Here is a 19583-nt window from a genome sequence, read left to right on the forward strand (position 1 = left end):
TATCAGAGCACAGTGATGTCCAGAAGTTTATTCCTTCACAAAAGGACAAAGGGGCCTTGATTCCCAAGAAAACGATGTGAAGATTGTCTGAGCCTTGCTATTTTCACTGGCAGAAACTGAGCTCCCCCTTCCCCTTATCCTTGCCTGTATCATGCTGAAGATTCCTGGGACTTGTGCCAGCATCACAGAATGCTAAAGAGTGATTAAGCTTTGGAGACCCCAAGCCACCTGTCTCAGCCACACTTCACTGAAAGAAAGAATACATCTTGAGATATATGAAAATATATCTTATTACATTGGTTGTGAGGAGGAATACCAGGTTGCTTTCTGAGTTTGTCTCAATTCTCTGGATTTAAGGCACCTACATAATCATTCTGCATGTAGAGTAGGCAGAGGCAGAAGGTCATATTTCCAGATAAGGCTGTGTGGAGTTGGAACACCTGCATTAATTACTAGATAGACTGTTCATCCGTTTAAACACTGATTAAATAATTATTAACTCTAAATTGATTGCAGTAATTGCATGTGTTACTCTCCTCAGATCTTGAGTTTTATCATTTATATAGGATAATGAATGACATTCAGCTTTTCTCTCTGCTGTGTGTTCTTTGATTAATCTAGCTTAGAAGCTCTAAAACTCTGTAAATACTGAGATTTCCATCTTATTAAGCAGGAGAATTACTGTCTAGTGCAAGAAGCAGTTATCCCTGAGGTGTGTCACATGATGTAAAGATGCAGAAAGATCTACAGAGAAAGAAAATATTAGTCTTTTCCAAGGGTCAATTCAAGCCAATTTTCAAAAATGAAGCAAGTGTGCTGGCCATTCCTCTCAACCTTCTGTGCTCCCCGCCTTCTGCCCTGTACATTCCCTAGAACAGTGGCCACTATCACTGTAGTCTTCTTTTAAATACTAATTGTGTTTCACATGTTCTTGAGGAGACATATACAATATTTCGTTTAATTTGGTCATTCAGAGCTATCAACTACTAGGCCCTGTGTATCTGGATGTCTATGAAAGTCAACCTGAGCCCTATTTCTTTACCAGGCAATGTTCATTTCTCAGTGAACAGATTGAGGGAGCAGTCTTTCTGATTCTCTCTCTCTCTCTCTCTCTCTCTCTCTCTCTCTCTCTCTCTCTCTCTCTGTCTATAAAGAATGAGAGAATAATGATTAATCAACTTATAAGTATCCACACTCATTCATCAGAGAAATAGAAAGGAGTTGTCTAGATCTCATTCAATGTGGTATATATAATTAAGAAAAACTACTTTTGAAAATCATTATATAAATTATATGATACACATAATATATGAAAAGCACTCTGTTTTATTCTACCAAAATGGCATACAAAACAGTCTTAATCAGATCAGTCTGACCACCATACTAACATACTAACTCTCTTCTTAGAGAAATCAGAGTGATTGTAATAAACTCTTAGATGAATGTACTATACTAGGCTAGAGCAAAATAGATCTCAATTTAAAAGTTTCCACATCAAATTGAGTGAAGTAATTAATGCGCGGGCGTTCAGTGTCTCAGCAGGTTTATTACAGCATTTTGATTTCTGAAGATATCCTCCCCCCCATTCTACTGACTACAGTGAATTAGATACTGTTGAAGGCAGCCCTAGAGCTTAAGATCGGAATCCCTGGCATTAGAGACACAAATTTACTTTTAAGACTAGTCAAATATAATTATGATAACTAAAACTGGCCCCACTATTGATAATCTAAGGAGTGTTCTGTTATCTAATTTGTTTTTCTCTCCTTGAAACTGTGAAGTAAGTAGGGCAGCCCACTGTCTAGATGTAGAGAAACTCAGGTTTAAAAAATATTTCCATAACCTTTTCAGTGTCATGAATCAAGAATGTGACAAAATTAAAAGTCAAATCAAGATTTTATAGTCCAAATGACATGGCTATCATAATATTGTAGAGAAGTGTTATTTGTTTTAAATGACTCAGCTCTATAATTTTTTGTTATTTCATTTAATATACATAGTTATGTGTATCAATAAAATAGGACACATATATTTAGTATATATTTGCATATATATACAAATGTTTATACCTGCTGAGTCCATTTATTGTTGTTTGTACATATAAATTCAGGCCTGCCTACTTAGTGTTGTATAACATTTTTTAGGGTTCTCATACTTGGGGAAGTTAAATTCCCCCTCTCTCCTTAGTTGTTAATTCTCTGTAGCTCTTCATCTAGGGCTGGGGTCTCAGGAGATTTCCATCAAACAAATTGGCATGTCAATTGGTGTTTTCATTTTTCAGGTCTTATTTGGCAGCCATCTTGTTGAGATTTCATGGGTGTATCTTCCTTATCATATCTAGAAGACTCAAACTGGCAGCAGATTCCCTAGTCCTCTGGCATTTTATGATACGTCTGCCCCCCTTCTCCTATGCTCTCTGATCCTTAAGTGTAGGGGCAGCATTGTGCATGTATTTATCGGGGCTGGACACCCAAAGACAGTTGTTGCTTTCATTTGTCACAATTGTAGCTTTCTGAAATGGGTTCAATCTGCAATAAAAAGAAGCTTCTTTGAGCCGGATTGGTCTATACTTATTTGATCTATATTTATCTGTTGGCATATTGATATATGTTTAGAATGTAGTGATAGAAGCATGCTGTTTTATCCAATTGGTAGTAGTATATGCTCCTCTAAGATCCAGGACCTCACTACCCCTGAGTAGTTGTAGGTGTCCAATGACAGGTGAGATTTCCTGACATTAAGCAGTGCTTTAGTCCAATTATAAAGCTGTTGACTACCTGCATATTATAAGTAATATTATTGATTTTATTTTGCAATTAAATTTAAAATAGAGTACGGTTATACATAGAGTATGAGCATACAATAACTGATCAAGTCCTAGCTAAACACTGTGTGTTAGGCATCAGACTAAAGGTTTTTTTAGTTATTCATCAAAGGATATCTACAAAGTTAGACATAGGTCATTCCCACTTTCTTTTTTTATGACTGTGTCTCCTATAGGCTAGACTAGCCTCCAAATTGTGTACAAGGATGTCTTTCGAGTTTCTAATCCTCTTACCACTGCCTCCCAAGTGCTGGGATTACAGATGTGCACCACTACCTACAATCTAGGTGCCTCCAGAGCTGGAACCAGAGGCTTTTTGCGAATCTAAGCAAGGATTCTATCCATCTACCCATGGATGAAGCTCATCCATGGCTCATTTTGTGTATTAAATAAGTTATGCACGAACAGAGAAGATCTGTTAAATAGTTTAAAATTTATTTTAAATTATAAATAGGTCTGGAGAGATAGATTAGTGGTTAAAACCACTTGCTGCCCTTCCAGAGGACCCAAGTTCAATTCCCAGAACCTATGTTAGGAAGATGGCAAAAGCATAAAACTCAAGCTCCCTGGTATATGATGCCCACCTGAAACCACCACAGGCACATTCACACATGCAGTATAAACACACAAACACACAAAGAGAAAAATAATAAATCTTTAAAAGTAAAAATAATAAAATATAAATAAACTTCATACCCAAAACCCTACCATACATAGATAATCCCTAGTCTTAACATCACACATCCTATCTTTTGCTATAAACTCAAAATAAGCATTGAATTATAAAATTAATCCCATTATGTGGGGATGGCCTACCCAAGAAATAGTGCTCATTTTAATACAAATAAGTAAAGATATATGTTTCTTTTGATAGAAAGTTTTAAAAAGTCCAAAACCCATTAACTTAAATTCATTTTCCTAATGACACTAATGCAGTTTTTACCAGGATAATTGTCTGAATCCTCCATATTTACTTATTTACTTGAAGAGTCTCTTTATAATACAAAATTATTATTTATTTAACCAAAGAATGTTTGTGCAAAATAGTTGTGTAATTGGCTCAAGATTACATAGCCAAACAAAAGTCTGGTGGAGACAGACAGACTCTACTTCATCCCAGCATCACATGTCTATCTTCAGAGAATCCGATTTAATCACTCCCGTCTCACAGAGGGAGGAAGGTCATTGAACATGAAGACCAGAGTTTTTGCCAGTGTGGTTGACCACTTCCCTGCCATGAATCCAGAAACAAAGTTAATAAAAAGCAAACAAAATAAATAAATAAATAAAAAATGAAAAAAAAAAACCCTGTGTTTTGTCTATGGTGTTTTGGAAAACAAACCTTTTCTTGAAAACCAGCTGCATATTTGAAACCTGAGGATCATGGAGAAACTGAAAGATTATTATTTTGGAGCAGAAGATGTATGAGTTGGAAGATAATGAGAAGGGCTGAGTGACTTCATCTTCTATCATGACACAGCTAATGCAATCATTATTACCTCAAGGTATCTAAGGTTGCCAGCACTGGGCCTAAATTAGACTGGGATTGTCAAGAGTCAATTATAGATCATGAGGGGAGGGTGTAGCTCATGGGACTCTACTTTGCTCTAGGGAAATATTGACTACTGATAGATTCTGGGGAAGGGACAGTCATTGTCGTGAGCTATGTACTCAAGGGTGAGCCTACCAGGCTCAAAAGGACAGTTTTAAACTTATGATCACACAGACTGCCGTGGATATAATCAGTTGGTCACAGGACAAAAAAGTTATGAATGTGGGAAAGGGATTTATGAGGAAGAAAGTAGATGGCAAGAGTGTGAAGGAGCCGGGCAGTGGTGGTGCATGCCTTTAATCCCAGCCAGCATTCAGGAGGCAGAGGCCGGTAGATCTCTGTGAGTTCGAGGCCAGCCTGGGCTACCAAGTGAGTTCCAGGAAAGGCGCAAAACTACACAGAGAAACCCTGTCTGAAAAACAAAAACAACAACAACAACAAAAACGAGTGTGAAGGATATAGAGGAAGTGGGGGGGGGCACAAATAAACAGAGTATATTATATACATGCATGACATTGTTAAGAAAAATATGTAATCAATTGAAAAGACCAGTAGACACTGTTCTACCACTGCCATCACACTAACTTCTGTATGTGGATCAATTATTTGCTACAGAAAATACCTATCAAAGAAGAGCTTGCTCGGTTTTAAAAATCGCATGCAAACTGCTTTCAAAGGAGAAAAAATGGTTACATCTCTTAGCAGTGATTCAACTATAAATAAGTTATGCTGGTCAACTGGTGATCAGGGAGTGAGTCATCTCACAGGCAGAGCTTGTGTTGATTCTGTGCCAAACAGAAGCCATTTTGCTTAGTTCTTCTTGTTTCATTTCAATATGTAAATGTTAATGCTATATAATAGAACATAAAGAGGAGGAAATGAGAGGGGAGGAGGAAAGGGGGAGGAAAAGAAGGGGGATGTTAAGTACATGGAAGAGGAGGATTGGAAGGAAGACGAAAACTAAAGGGAGAGGCAAGAAGAGAAAAACATCTCTGGAATATTTAGACAACTCTACTGAAGAAGCATCCACTGTGACAAGATAATAGGTTACTGCTGAAAAGGATCATGGCCTTCCAAATTCAAAGACATTTGTCAGGATTATTTTTTTTTAAGTTGAGGAAAACATAATCTATTTATTTTGCAGTACATTCTTTAAGGATGACAGCCTGCTTCCTTTGCTTCAAATATGCTAAATAACCACAAGAAAAACGATTAAATTCAGTTTCAGATACTGAAAACCATTGCCAAGTTCAGCAGATTAATACAGGATACTGACAAAAATTAGTGCGAGAAGAATCAAATGTATTTTTAAAATGACAACTGGCTTAAGTAATAAAGAGATTTACAAAAGCGGCTTAGATAAAATACAACTCCAGTCCTCAGTGGATCAGGATATTTTATCTATAAATGTGTTTATAGGTATTCAACAATAAATTCAAGTTATAAATATTGGGAGTTACTGATTTAATATTCAATGTCATTGATTCAGTGTTAAATATATTGAATTGACATAAGGTATCTGCTTAAAGTAGTTCTCCAAATAAATATGGTTTGGGACACACTACTAATATAGAAAACAAAATTACAAAAGTATATTCTGCATTTTAAGTATGTACAAATCTTTTTTTTTTTTTTTTTTTTTTTTTTTTTTTGGTTTTTCGAGACAGGGTTTCTCTGTGTAGCTTTGCGCCTCTCCTGGAACTCACTTGGTAGACCAGGCTGGCCTCGAACTCACAGAGATCCGCCTGGCTCTGCCTCCCGAGTGCTGGGATTAAAGGCGTGCGCCACCACCGCCCGGCAAGTATGTACAAATCTTATGTTATGTTATAATAATATCTGTTCTGATTATAATCAAAAAATGAAAAGGTGAAATTTTTTTCTCTAAAAGATCTAAAGAACAAATGAAACATGTCAACATGTCAAAAGAATTGCGGTGTGGAAGGAAAGATGCAGAGGATTTAAAAACAGGAATAAATGACAGAGAAAGCACAGACACATTTTTGGTTTCAGTGATAACTGAGAAGTCCTGAGTCTGCCCCACCTCTTCATCTCCTGAGGAGAACTGAGTATCTTTCATGCTTTGCCTACACGGCCAAAATTCATTACTGGCATCAAAAATCTTCACTTTAGCACCCAAATTTTCACTAATTAAAAAGAGAGCATGTGAGTTTTTATTGTTATGTGTCTTTTGTCCATGCATGTGCCTTTCTTCCCATGAGTACACAAATATGTGTAGGTATGAGAGTGCCCATGCATATAAAGGCCAGAGGCAAAAGTTAACTGAGATATTTTCTGATTGCTCCTCACCATATGTATTGTGACAGAGTCAGTCTCTTGAATCCAGAGATCACATATGGGATTGCCTACCTAGCCAGCTTTCTCCAGGGGTCCCAGTCTCTACATCCCAATTATTGGGATTACAAATAGAGTGCCAGAACAACTAGACATTTTCTTGGACTCTGAAAATCTGATTCCCTGTACTTACACTTGTGTACCAAGCACTTCACCCACTGTGTCATCAACTTGACCCCAAGAAGCTCTTCTTGCATCACTAAAGACAGGTAATTAAATACCACGAGGTTCACTAACTACTGACTTCTGATCATCTGCAGTTAGATAATGTTAGATAACAACTGGCTGAAAAGTTACATTCTCTTGGTATTTTTGTTGCTGGTAGTAGTGGCAGTTGTTTAGTTTAGAAAATTCTAAAGATTTAAGGATAGAATGTTTTTTAATGTTACTATGAAATGTTACCATAGTGTGGAATGGATGGCACAGGCCTATGAAAAAAATCAATTGACAAAAAGACGTGCAGGAAGAGAGGCCCTACAGAAGCCAGTGGGTAGCAGGCTTTAAAAACTGTCACTGGTAGTGGAATTGATTCACTGTGGTCTGCATGTAGAGTTCTGTGGGTTCTTTTCTCAGAGATCATGACTCCCAGACCCTTTTGAATCTCAATAAGCTCTTTATGAAATCTCACCTCCCTGTTTCCTATCATGATTAATACCGATCCCATGTGCGTATGTTAATATGTACATATGTATTAACTGATTTATTAGGGCATCTTAATTTTTTATTTAATATGAGTAGTGTATTATATCACTTACATTCCCCCTTGTTCCCTCACCTACTCCTTCCAAGTCTTCATACTTCCTCTGAGATTCAGTGTCTGTATGTGTGTGTGTGTGTGTGTGTGTGTGTGTGTGTGTGTGTGTGTGTGTGTGTGTACTGCTAGAGAGTTCATTTGGTGTCCTAGTATGTGTATGCGCTTAGAGTTAACCATATGGACTTGGATGACCTGTCTGGGTCCTTGTCCATGGATTAAACTGATTTCCCTCTCTCAGCAGCATTGATTACTTGTAACTTTTCTTCTAGGGATGGGCCTTGTGAGATTTCTCTCATCCATGTCAACTGCTGTTGTCTCTGTGCAGGTCTTGTTCAGGTGATCATATTGTGTTTTCCTCCAGTCAGCATCCCTGTCATGTACAGAAGACATTGTCTCACAGTATAGGTGTGGCCTCCTGGTAATCTGTCTGCCCACTCTCCCTCAATATTCCTTGAGCTTTAGCGTAAAGGTTGTGTTGGAGATGAACTGATTCCGTTTGGTCACCCCACTGTCACTTGTCTATGCTCTTCATTTTAACCAGCTGTGGCTTTCTGTAATTATCTCCATTTGCTGCAAAAAGGAGCTTCTTTGTAGAGGGGGTGAAATCTGACTTACCTGTGGGAATAGGGACAAATATGTAGAATTTTGTTAGAAATAATGTTGGTTTAGGAAATTGGCATAGTGGGTTCTTCCGGTAGCTCAGTCTCTCTTGACCTTGACCCTTCATTGAAAGCATATGAGAGCTAAGTTCAAAACGATTGCCATTTCCTAGGGCTGGGATGCAGCAAGGACATTCCCTTTGAAAGTTCCCCTTGATGATTGTAATGTACAGAGAAGGATTTAGAAGCACCAGCTAACTCCACTTGTTCTCAAGTCCTAAAATGCACCTCACTAATGGTAAGAAAAAGTAAAACTAACCATGTCTGTACTCACATTTAACAACTAAATTGTATGTTATCTGACTTTAAGTAGTCATGTCTTTAATTAATGGTCTCCTCATGGCTAAATGATAATCTAATTAAATTGTTTAGCTAGCTCCAAGCTTCAAAACATTTGCACATATATGTTCACGATCATTTTTAATGGTAAGTACACATAGTGATAGACTGTTAATTAAATTTTTATGTCCACTTTTTGTATATATGTGTGTATGATGGAGTGTGTGTGTATGTGTGTGTGTGTGTGTGTGTATGTGTGTGTGTGTGTGTGTGTATGTGTGTGTGAACACTGGGTGTTGGTCCTTGCCTTTGACTGTGTTTAAGATAGGGTCTTTTGTGTTCTGCCCCTGTGTTCACCAGGCTATCTAGTTTCTGAACTTCAGGAATACTCCTGACTCTGTACCCCATTGTCCCCTAGACGTATATGATTACAGGTGCATACTGCCATGTCAGAATTTATGTGGGCTCTAGGGATTTGAACTCTAGACTTTGTCATCATCCAAAAATTATGTTTCTCCCTGAGCAATCCCCCAAACATGCTTAATCATAGTATCACAATTATTTATATATTATTAATATTTATAGGATGTGTTCCACAAAGTAATTTTGGTTGTTTACAGAATGCAAAAGAGCATGGGTACTTTTATGAATTCTTTTTTGTAACATTTCTGGGACAGTCACTTTATTATTGAAGCTTATGGAAGGCATATGTACATCTCTGCATAAATGGAACTTCATGTAAGGCTCCAGGTGTGGACATTAATTTGGCAATAGCACCATAGTTTAAATTTCCCTATGTCCTATGAACTACACTCTGGGCATGCCTGAGATGTCTGTGGAAGTAATCGCAGTCTTTCAAAACTGTACAGACGCTTGACTTTATGTAACTGAGAAATGACAAATAAAACTAGATAGACTTTGTAGTCAATCCTCTTAGGAAGAGAGATTTGAATCTGTGAACAGTCTCTGACACCCTGAAGACCAGAAATATTGAATAATTACAGAATAATTGGCTTGTGGCATGGTAATCTCATATCATAAATACTACTTGTGTGAATATGTCTTTTCATGAGCAGTTTTCCTTAGTTTTTTCTTGTTTTTAATCTTATTTTCCAATCACTTCCATTTTATTCTTTCCCACTAATCTCGAGGCTTGAATTGTCCTTTATTCAGTTCTCTGAGGTAGACTGCTCCCTGTTGACCAGTTTGCTTTTGGATTGAGGTCAATCTTATTCTTGCTATTGTCCTTGAACTCAGATAACAATGTCATTGCCATAAAGTTTCTTTTCAATATGTAGAAGCTTAATAGTGTGTGTAAAGTCTCAAAGAAAATGTAAATTTAAGTTGTGGCAAGTAATTTTAGTTTTCTTCCCTCATCTTTATCTCTGACTTCCCTCTGTCCCACTTTATCTTTGTCTCTGTCTCTCCCTTCCTTTAGCTCTTGCTAAACCAGTAGTCTACCAGTGAGCTCCATTCCCTGCCTTTTAATTTTCTGAAGCTAATTTAGTTCACACAACCGCATGTCCTCAAGTCCTTCGGCTGGTGTGCTTGTCTTTAAATGGTATTATCTTTTCCTAGACCACCGGTTGGTCTTCAGATGCTTTCATATAGAAAATATAGATGCATGCCAGGAAGTAAGGGAAAGCCTAATTTGAAGAGTTCTTTTATGTGTTTCACAGGTGCCATAGAATTGGTTGCAAGTAAGAGCAGTAGTTTAGATGCCAGGTCCTTTTAATTTGCTTCTTCAGGAGTTCACCAGAATGGAGGAGCCGAAGCAGACAGTGCAGGAGGTGGGGCTAACCATGTGATGGACAGCACCTGTTTAATGTGGAAACACTGGGGTGGCTGAGGCAGCATCTCATCTGCTTGTTCTGCTTAGGGAGAGCTGGAGGCAACTGTCCCAGTGCCTGTCTCTTCCTCAGCCTTGCCGCTGAAGTGAGCACAGTGCAGCTGCTGAATCCCAACACTGTGAGAATCAGGAGATCTGATTATGAATGGATTTTTTTGCCAAGCACTGTTGCAAATGAGTAAGTCAAAAACAAATTTGTTGAGATGATAAATTGGACAAAACCGAATTTTTTTTCCAGTCACTGATTTTACAATTTTTCCACTCACTGGATGCCTGTTTCACTTTTAAAAACAGCAATTACTCAAAGTAAAGAAATTGTATTCTGATGATTTCTGCTTTTAAAAACAGTGTTAAGCCAGCAGTAACCTTTCTCTGTCTACAACTCACGATTTCCTTAAATACACAGATAGTTCCTGTAGTTGAAAATGGGTGTAAGTAAGTCAGAATTTTTAGTAATGTCTGTATTTTTGGGGGTGAGCTGCCAAACAACTGAAAAATAAGTGACTGAAGTTTTTTCTCAAAACAGCTAATTTAGCTATTTAAATATACTTATTCCATTTGCCCTACACAATTTTTCGTTTCTGTTATTAACTAAATGGCTATAATATAGCCATTGCCATTAAATGCAAAATAAAACACAATAATACTTATTACTTTTCTGTGCATACAGATAATATGTTTTGACGAAAAACATCCTCTAGTCCCTCCCACTCCAACTTCTGACATAGTCTACCACCACTTTTCCCTCAAAATTTTGTACTTTTTAAATTTTAAATGTTTATTCAATATTAATAAATGCATATGCATTTTGATCACATCCACCCCTATTCCCTCCCCTCCAACTCTCCAATTGCTTTCTTACCACTTCTCTTCTCCTGTTTTCCCTCACAACTTCAGCTTCATATGTCTCCTCTCCCTCTTTCTCTCTTTCTCTTTCTCTCTCTCTCTCTCTCTCTCTCTCTCTCTCTCTCTCTCTCTCTCTCTCTCACCCTACTAGTGAATTCAGTACTGCCTATAAGTAAAAGGGTGTAGAACCATTTATGGAAACACGGGTAGACTTTTAGGGGCTTCACTTCTGAAGAAAACAGACTGTCCTTCCCCCTGCAGCCATGAATTACCAATAAATCTTCCAATAGTTGTGGACTTCATGATCTTCTCCTCCATCATTGCTGAGGTTTTACATGGCTTAATCTAGTCTAAGTCTTTTGCACACAGTCCAAGCCTCTGTGAGCTCATGGGAGACTGTGCTATTATGTCCAGGAAGCACTGTTTTGATGCAGACATCAACTTTCTTTTTCTCGTATGATCTATCCACCATCTCTTCTGCAATGACCACTGAGTGTTGAAGGGAGAGAACTTTTCATATAGATGCACCTTTTAGAGCTAAGAACTTCATGCTCACTTATTCTCTGTACATTGATCAACTGTGGGTCTTAGTATTAATCATCTTTACTATTTAAAAAGAGCTTATTTGATGAGTGTTGTGAGATGCACTAATCTATGAGTATGAAGGAGACAATTTAATGTCATGTCCATTTAACAGATTATTGTTATTGGGTTTTCCCATGTGATCTAGACAGCCAAAGGTTTGGGGATCAAGTTGACAATAGTAAGCCTGGGTTCTACCTTGTGGAGTAGGATTTAAATCCAATCAATTAAATGGTTGGTTACTCTCATAGCCTCTGTGTCACGCTTGCACTGGCGTGTGTATCTCACCAGTCCAGTCATTATATGACCTCAAAAGGGTTCACAGCAAGGTAATACTGTTGATGACACGTTTCTCTAAGTCGAGTTCACAGAACCTCCCACCACTATGAAATCTATCCAGTAGCGGTATAACTTCCACATCAGTACTGGTTTGATTTTTTTTCATGTCCTATGACTCAAGTATGTATGCTGTCTTCAGCAATATTTTTCCCATCAAGTTCTGGGAGGTAGCAAAGAGCAATGGCATCTTTTTAAGCCAGTGGGCGATTCCATTCTGCTACCACTGTTTCCAAGTGTATCTAGCCATCCACTGGAACATACTGAATTTTAGTTATTTTTATTCCCTCCCATCAATGAGTGAAATTATTCTTCCTACAAAGGACTCTGTCTATTTTTCTTTCTTCTTTGTTTGTGTGTTGTTGTTGCTTGTTTTTGCCACTGAGTTTATTTGGAGTTGTTTCATGAGTTTGGTGAGAAATGTTTGTCACCATCTTCTTTGATAGGATTGTGATATAGATTTTTGTCCAGGTTTGGCCATTTACAAAGCAAGAGTGGAGAGCTCTGTAAAAGTATGCTAGCATCAGTAGCTAAACATAGTCCCAATTCATCCACTTGTTCTTTAAAATATTGTACATTTCCCCTAACCATTATGGCCATCCTTACCAAAGTTCATTCCCACAAGCTCAGAATGGATGCCTCTAAATGACTTCCTGTGGTGAGTACTGTCTTCCCCTCATGTTTCAGAAAAAGAAACCAGCTAAAACCAGACTCCACTGCAGGCACACCAACTTAGAGGCAGAATTCTGAACCTTTCTTTACAGTATCTGTCACAAACTATTTTTAAACTCATATAATACATTCCTAATTCATAGTCATTTTGAATATCTACCACTCATACCAAGGCAGGTGGTTTGAAGATTCTCTAGTCAATTTATCTGGGTTTCTTGGTAATTGTTTTCATATCGTGCATTTATTTAACAAACAAATTAAGTGGGAACATCTTGTTTCAATCTATTTTAACTAAAATTTAAATTTAGTTGGTTCCTATACCCCCTCCACCAGTTTCATATTCTGACCTAATTGTGTGCTTAATGTTCTTGTGATGTTTGGCAAAGATACTCATTAATTCCATTACCTCTTTCAGGATAAAGGGGGAATTTTGAAATGGCTAGCAGCTACAGATCAATACACTAACTCAATAGAGATAATTATACGAATCACTAGGAGACTAGCAAGCTGCCAGCTGTAAGCAATCATTCTGGACCTCAAATAAATCTGCAGAAAAAACAAAGCAAATTTTAAGGACATTATTCTGAAATAGAGAGTCTTATACCGACAAATGTCCTTCTGTTATTTATTTGCACAAGTTTGTTATCATTAGCTCATGATGCTATGTATTGATTTTTAAATACTGGTGAACACTAAGTTTCATCCTGCATGTTCATTCCTCTATTGACTTTCTCTTACTTTCCACCATTACCATTGGGTGATCCTACTAAATTAAAAGATTTACTTATAATTTTACACTTTAAAATATGTTTATCTCCCTTACACTTAAACATTAATAGCAATTAGCAACAAAGATGTCAGAAGTAGGGTTTTCATACACCTATAAAGATGTTTATCATTTCCTCTTGCACAGATTTTCTGCTATGTCTACATTCTACTTTAGTGAAACATTTACATTTTTCTGCTGATTTTTTTTTGTTTTTATTTTTTGTTTATTTAAGCAGTGAGGTTCTAGTCACTATGATTGATTCTCAGCATTTCTCTGCCTTCCTTTGGTCTGTGCAGATAAAAGTGCCATTTCTCTTCATTTGAAAATTCTATCCTAGAATCAGTAGTTACTTTTCCAAAATTATTAATGGGAATTACAGCCTATTGCATCCATGAAGTCAAATGGAAAGCTATTCTATTGTATGTGCCTGAAAGTAATCAATGAAGCTAAACTTTACACCAAAGATATTAATCTCATTTGTTCTGAATCTCTATGTCAGCATCCATGGCATTGTAAGAAAAATGACTAAATGGAAAATTAATAGAACCTTTCACAAGGATATTTAAATACTTGCACTTGCCTAGCCTACAGTCATGGAAGTGGGGCTTATAAAATCCTGAGAATCAAACTCTGTTATGCAGATCGTGATAGAGCAGTACTTCCAAACATGGGATGGCACTGCATCCTCCTCGTAACCAGGTAAAAGACAGTAGGAATCTGAGCATGCTTTTTGAGAATCATGGTTGTCATGATCAGTTTTAATGTGTGTGTGTGTGTGTGTGTGTGTGTGTGTGTGTGTGTGTGTACACAGTAGACAAATGTGAAAGCCGTATGTCAATCTATTGGAGAATTTTTGCTTCTTTGGTTTTGTAAGACAGGGTTTCTCTGCATATCTCTGGAACTCAAGGTGTAAACCTGGAACTCACTGTCTGTCCTGGGACTAACTCTGTAGACCAGGCTGGCCTCCAACATAGAGATCTGCCTGAATCTGCCTCCCAGGTGCTAGGATTAGAGGCAGGCATCACTGCCACCGGGCTAAGGGTAGCATTTCTTTAGAAGACAAACTGCCTTGAGTTTTGATACAGGGTGTGTGACTTGAAGCTTGCTGGAGTCTTGTCTGACTGGCCAGTTAGCCCCAGGGATCCACTTGTCTCTGTCTCCATAGTTCTGGGATTATAAACAATTGTCTCTGTGTCTAACATTTTATCTGAGTGCTGAGGGTGGGTATTAGATTCAGGATCACATAGAGCTCAGGCTGGTTTCAAAATCACTACGTAGCTCAGGGTCATCTTGAACATCTTGCCATCCTTCTTCATACATGTGCCACCATGTCCAGTTTATGCACTGCTGAGAATGAAACCGAGGGCTTTATGAGTGCTAAACAAGCAATCTACCAACTGAGCTACATACTCCAACCCTTGATTACTTCTAACACTCCTTTTTTGAGGTTATGAGTGCTTGTTAATATTATTGCTTTACAGTTTTTGGTTTTTTGTTTGTTTGTTTGTTTGTTTTGTTTTGTTTTGTTTTGTTTTTCGAGACAGGGTTTCTCTGCGTAGCTTTGCGCCTTTCCTGGAACTCACTTGGTAGCCCAGGCGGGCCTCGAACTCACAGAGATCCCCTGGCTCTGCCTCCCGAGTGCTGGGATTAAAGGCGTGCGCCACCACAGCCCGGCATTGCTTTACAGTTTTTTGTTCTGCTTTGCTTTGTTTTTGCTTTGAATTGGTCACTAAGTCTCTTGTGATCAAAGATTATTTACCATATCTCTAAAACAGATAACATAAAATGCATGTCTTAAAAGCTACACATTTTTTGATAGCTTCTAAGGAAACAGGGAGATGAAAATACTTAAGCTATTAGAAACAAATGCCTATTTTAAACCAGTAGCAGGCTGGAAGGACCTGGGTGGGTGTGAACTGATTCCACTACTGCCTTGGAAACCACCCACTATTCTTAGTTTCTTAATTGACAAGGTGATAGAGTGGAAAGCAGACATTAAAAAAAAAAGACTTTATCCAGGTGCTCAGATTGTAAAATTTCTAATCAATTTAGTCTTTGTGTAAACAGTTAATGCAGGCAGATGACAGCTTTACATAAAACCTGCCTTTAGAGCTACCTAGAGACCTTTGAAAATGTGTTATATTATCTGTCCCCTGGAAGAAGTCTGGGAAGTCATCTCTAGCTACGGTATCACATGTATTAATTTTATGAGTAGACCTGCACACATGGCCAGTGATCCACTGGGGAATTTCATTCATTTTGGTTTCCACTGCTTAGTGGTAGTGTAGACGTAAAGATGATGGATTCATGCTGATCCTAGAAGCTTTCTTTTGAAAGTCAACCTCCTGGATATCAGACAGAAGTTCTTAATTAATTTAGCATAGAGAACTTCATCTTCAAGGGAGGCATGCCTTCTCTCTCATTCACCCTTGTGGGTTTTTTTTTTTCCTTTTCTTTGCTCTCTGGATAACTTTATATGTATAGAGTGCATTATGATTACTGACATTCCCTCTTATTTCCCTCAATCTCTATTATCAACCCACAGAAATCTCTTGCCAACACAACTTTTTACTCAATTTGTGAGACACTGAGTTTAATGGGGCTATCTATGTTTCCATGATTTTGCTGCTATTAATTAGAATGTGTGGCTGCATCGATGGACACACAACTGAAGATGATGTCTATCCCTCCCAGGGTCCATTAAAGGCTCACAGCTCAGCATGGATCAATAGGGCTACATGAGGCCCTCCTTAAATTATGATTGACTCTTGGCAGGTCCAGTCTTGTGCAGGCTCTTTGTTGACAGTCTGTACTGCTGTGAGATCGTGATTGGCTGTGTCATGCCCAGATGATAGTCTTTCCCAGTCCTTTCCTGTATCTTCTGACTCTCAGATTCCTCCCAGCTTCTCTTTGTGTCATTCACCAAGCAATAGAGGAAGCAGTATGAATGTCCAGTCGGTAGCTGAGCACTGGAGCATTCATTGTTTGGATGTGGCATCCTTTTCTGATTACATTTTCTACCACTCTCACAGCTATAATTCATAAATTTCAAAATATGAATTTTGCTAATTATTTGTAGCAGATGGTTTATGGGTAGAGGGGAATTTTCTATGCACAGTAGATTTTAGCAGGATGCCTGGATTTGTCCTGCCTGACAGGGATATCTCTAATTTTTCTTCATAATTTAAACTGTCTGCTGGTGTGACCAGGTATCCCATGGAGCAGAAAGGCACCCATGGTTAAGAACCATTACTCTAAGATTTAGTCCTGTCTATTGTTTGTTTTCTTGATGTTAATGCAGAAGAGTAAAGGTAAGCAATGTTTTTAGGTCATTTGGAAACATAAGCCATTGATGGGCTGATTATTTAGAGAATGGATGATTGGATTATCAAAATGTTTGTCATACAAACAATGGTACAATGATGGTTAATATTTAATGAGTGTTTACTTTGGTGAGCATAATTCTCAGCAACTAGTTTGTGTTTATATTTCTATTTATAAAGTCCACAAAAAAATATGATTTCTTTTCTTCTTACTGAGCTAGAAAGTATAGTTAGGAGAATTAGGTATTGTCAGGGTCATATAGCTAGCTGAAGAATGAGGTGAGAAGCATATTTGACAGTACTCAAGATGCATTTAGAGAAATTGCTCAGTGGTTAAGAGTACTTGCTGCTCTTTCATATGATAGCGGTTCAGTTCTCCATACCTACACCGTGGCTTACAACTGCCTCTAACCTCAGTTTCAGGAGATCAGACACCCTGTTCTGGCTTCCAAGGGCTCCTTCAAAGACATAACATATAATTTCCTGCAGAAAAAAGTACATAAATACAATTTTTAAGAAAATATGGTTTAGATTGTAGATCTTGTCTGCTGCTGTCACTACCATGCAGACAGTTGGGACAACTTTTTCCATGACGGGAAATCAATGACTGTCACATACACAGGTTTACATTGATAATTATTCTATTGCACAAATTCTTTCTAGAAGTTTCTGCTACCTTAGTTTCCACAGATTCCAGTTTGAAGTCAAATTAAGTCACTGTTCTTGGTTATACATACATATATATGTGTGTGTGTGTGTGTGTGTGTGTAATTGTGGCAGCTAATTTTTCCATTCTTCTTTTGACTTTAATTCACCACAAACAATAAAATCATAATAATTCATATAAGAATTTGATATTACTGCTTTTTTTTGATAAGTCAGAATATCTAGAATTGGTTCAGCCCTTGAGGCTCTATAGTATAAAAATCACTTCCTGTCTGATCTATCCTTCCTAATTTGGTCTCAATGGAACCAGATGTTTCATTATGGCTTTCCCTCCATGATGGTTTATATCTTTACTTAATTGGTGAGATAGAATCAGCTCCTCCTCTATCAAGCTTGTTTTGTAAGGCATGTTGTTACAGCAATGAGAAGATAACTAATAAAATACCTATATTTATTTTGGGAAAAATAAAATTAAAAGTCCAGAGAGTTACAATATGAGAAAATTAAGAGATATGCTGTGGGATTTCTTTCTGTATGCTGTGAATATGTGTTTCTCTAACTGGTTGATAAATAAAGCTGCATTGGCCTATAGCAGGGCAGGATGGAGCCAGGTGGAAAAATCTAAGGGGGATAGTGAAAGGAGAAAGGGGAGGCAAGGGAGATACCATCCCACTGTCCAGGAAGCAGCATGTAATGGCACACAGGTAAAGCCATAGAACATGTGGCAACATACAGATTAATAGAAATGGGCTGAGTTTAGTTATAAGAGCTAGCTGAGCTAGCTAGCAAGAAGCATGAGCCATAGGCCATGGCCATACATTTTGTAATTAATATAAGCCTTTATGTGTTTTTTTGGGTCTGAGTGGCTGCAGGACTGGGTGGGATACAGGAAAACTCTGACTACAGAGATGGGTTTCATGTCAATATGTTTCTATGTCTGAATGTGAAAGTGATTATCTTGGAGAGAGGAAAAGGAGAGTGATGATGTAATTACATTATAATCTTAGAAAATTTAAAAAGTCCTATTTAAAAACAAAACAACAAAAATATCCTGCTTTGAAAAAAATGTACCTTATTTCACTTTTACTGCAGAAGGGCAGTAATATCAGTTAGCTTGTATATATTTATTTTCAACTTCTAATGAGAACATGGAAATTACTTGAAAGCTGCATAATCAGTCTCCATTGGAGATGTTTGGTCTTACTCTACCTTATCCCTAAAGGAGAATTAGGAATTAGAGCAGTATGGCTTCATTGTTTTGTTGTTGTGACTGGAGATTGGAATGTTACTAACATCTATTGAACTCCATAATGTACAGAACAACCCTATATCCCAATTGTAAAAAATACACAATATCTAATTTCCCTATAACTACAATATTTATAGGCCCAAATAACTTACCATGGTAATAGGATTGGTCTGCTGTGTTTGGGTTAAAAATGTGTCCTTCTAGTAACAAACTATAGAAATGATCCCTGAAAGTATAGTCTTAGACGCCATATATTCAAGTCTAATCCTTGCCACCTCAGCTGTGAATTTGTTCAGAAATTAGATCATGGCAAATGCAACTGGAGATGTGGTTGGGTGATACTCCAGAAGGTTGGCCACCTATTTAGGTGACTGATGGAATCAAGGTAAGATGTGGATACAGCACACTCAAGGAGATCATGTCAGAGAACTGGCCGTGCTGGCGGTGCTTCTACAGCTCAGTGAAGACTCATGCTTGATGGAAAATTGTAGGGTGCAGAGGAGGTTCTTCCTCTCAGATCTCAGAAGGAACCAGCCCAGCCAGTGCCCAGGTTCCACATGGGTTTCTAGCTTCTGGAATTTCCCCAGCATGTTCAGCTATCGAAATAATTCTCTTTCTACTATTTATTAGAGCAGCCATAGTCAACTAATACACTGTGCTTGTAGTGCTTAGTTTATTTGAGGATTCTGCTCAGGAATTAATATAGAAAAAAAGTATAATTCAACCCTGAAGTGATTAAGGATGGCTTATTCTTACAGCCCTGTACTTAACAAATACTTAGCTAAAGGTTAAGCAAGATTGGGCTGACTTATCAAAATAAAGAATTTTTCTTGTAGAGTTTCCTCCCCAGCTGAGATGTAACACATGTCTG

The 19583-nt window shown here is 37.8% G+C and overlaps 1 protein-coding gene and 1 pseudogene across 1 annotated transcript in view; one reads left to right on the forward strand and one right to left on the reverse strand.

Annotated features, from left to right (window-relative positions):
• Lrrtm4 (leucine rich repeat transmembrane neuronal 4) overlaps positions 1–19583 on the forward strand; it is a 777896-nt gene that overhangs the window by 462774 nt on the left and 295539 nt on the right. The window lies entirely within an intron of this gene.
• Positions 18863–18954, reverse strand: LOC131907598 (small nucleolar RNA U3; annotated as a pseudogene).

This window comes from Peromyscus eremicus, chromosome 3 (genome assembly GCF_949786415.1).
Source record: "Peromyscus eremicus chromosome 3, PerEre_H2_v1, whole genome shotgun sequence".
Classification (NCBI taxonomy): Eukaryota; Metazoa; Chordata; class Mammalia; order Rodentia; family Cricetidae; genus Peromyscus; species Peromyscus eremicus.